This window comes from Triturus cristatus, chromosome 3_1 (assembly GCF_964204655.1).
Source record: "Triturus cristatus chromosome 3_1, aTriCri1.1, whole genome shotgun sequence".
Taxonomy (NCBI): Eukaryota; Metazoa; Chordata; class Amphibia; order Caudata; family Salamandridae; genus Triturus; species Triturus cristatus.
Window position 1 is genome coordinate 84,478,110 of NC_140583.1, and position 2,489 is coordinate 84,480,598.

The window sequence follows — 2,489 nt, forward strand, 5'->3', positions numbered from 1 at the left end:
GACCTGCTTCCAGACTTTGTAAGCAGCCAAAATAACCTTAAATCGAGTCTTTGTATAATAACTTGGTTCAACAATCTTAAATAAACACCTCTTTGCCTCCGAGCTCAGCAGCATTTGATATATAGATGGGGCTTCTGCCACATCAGTGTTTACCTTGCTTGGAAGTAGGATCCTTATGTGCTGTAAGAGACAGGCCCAATAATAAATTGTGAAATTTGGGACCACCCTCTTCCTCCCTCCCCTCCCGGTTTCTAGGTAGAGTCAAATATTTCATCTTCCTGCGGGGCTTCCTCTGGCCCTATATTAAACTATCATAGATTGGCTGCAACTTTCTTACTTTAGGTAGTACATTCATTTAAAGACATTGCACTTGATGTAAACACCCAATTCTGTCGAGCTTACTTTAATTCTAATCAGCAGCTACCAAATTTTCCAAGGAAGTTCTAATTTCAAAGACCGAGGAAAACTACTTCCTTAGTAATCCTTGGGTCATTAAAAAGAGCTTGGTTAGTGCAAATAATCTGGGTTTTGGCTGTATTTAATTTATACCCGGAAAACTGCCTGAATCGGTGAACCAGACGCTCAATTTCTGACATTGTCGCTGCTGGTCCTGGAGTGATAATAGCAACATCGTCGGCATAGGGAAACAATTGATTCTCTTCCTGTCCGTGCTGAATCGGTTTAATAACCGGTCTTCCATTCCAGCATGATAAAAAATGGGTTGATATATAAAGCAAACAATAAAGGGGAGCATGGGCAGCCTTGTCTCGTCCCCCTGGAAATATGTACTGGCTTGATTCTAAACCCATAGCACACATTCGGGCTGAAGGTGTTCTATACATGGCCCTTATAACATTAATGAAACCTGGCCCAAAGCCTTGCCGTCACAGTATTGCCCAAAAAAACTCCCAGGAGACACAGTCAAACAGCTTTTCGGCATCAAGTAACACCAATCCAAACGGAGCTTGATGTACATTGGCCAGATCGAGTAAGGTAACCATCCTCCTGATATGATGAACCGTGCCTCTTCCCAGGATGAAGCCATGTTGCTTGGATGAGACCCAAGGGGTAATAAAACTAGCTAAATGCATAGCCAGGATCTTTGCGTAGATTTTTTTGTCATGATTCAATAAGGAAATGGGTCTATGTGACCCTGGTAATGTATATGGTTTACTCTTTTTTTTAAAACAACAATATTTGCAGAATCTCAAGATAATGAAGCCTTCCCCTTTTGTGCCGCCTGAAAAGTTATCAGCATGTCTGTTTTTAACTCTTGAAAGAAGGTTTTATAAAATTCTAAAGGCAACTTGTCAGGACCGGCAGCCTTACCTATAGCTCGAAAGTTAATAAGTTCTGCAAGCTCATCTAGTGTAATAGGAGCATCCAAATGCTCACAGTCGTCACTGCTAAGACTCTTTATACACAGAGCCTGTATCAATGCATCTTAACGCGAGTACCTGTTTTTTGCGCTTTCTGTATACCTGTCTTCATAAAAGTCCTAAACACTATGAGAATCTCAGAAGGTATCTCAACAAGCCTACCTGAAGAATCTTCAATGGAGGCTAACACACGCTCGACCTCCTTACACATAATCCGTTTTGCCAAGCATTTACCTGTGGCCTCACCATATTCGTAACATTCCCTTTTATACAAATGGTATTTATAAGCATTCCCCTTTGACCAATGTAGATTAATTCTGGCCCAACATGGGCAACCTCTGTTTGTGTCAAGGTAATTTCCAAATTCCCCTGTAAACATTGTACTAAATTCTGCTCATCCTTCCTGAGATCATCGTATAAGCCCTTTATCAAAAGCTTTTGCTGTCTCTGTAAATGCAGACTGAAGCTGAGGACTTCTCCACTAAGTCCTGTCTTTGAGGCATTGCATGCCACCACACAAGCAGCAGTATTGCAGTTGATTTCCAGGAATTGTACTATCCGCTGCCTTATATTACTAACAGACGAAATATCGAATACATGTTTCCTGTTGAAAGAAAAAGACCCTCGGCCTGGAGAAACCCCGAAACGGAATGTCTAACAGCAAGGGATTGTGATCAGACGAGACTCTGGGAAAAATCTGTATTTTAACCTCTGCTACATATGTCATAGATATCATAAATATAATCTAATCTAACAAGTTTATTATGTGGGCAGGAATAGTATGCAAAACCAGGGCTGGGATGCCTAGATTTTGACCAAACATCTATTAGACTGTGATCAGGTAAAAGCCACTGTAAAGCCCTATATACCATAGGTTTCCTCCCCATGTACCTGCTACAGCCTATTAGTGCCATGGAACCATCTAGATGGATATTAAAATCCCCACATAAAACTATTGGTGTATGCCAAGTTGCAAGTTCCATGTTGAGGAAATCCAGGAACTGTGCTTGGTCAGTATTGGTTCGTAGGAAGAACATATTACTAATTTAGTGGAGCCAGCAGTACATTCCACAATCACCCAACACCCATACATATCTATGAGTGCCCTGC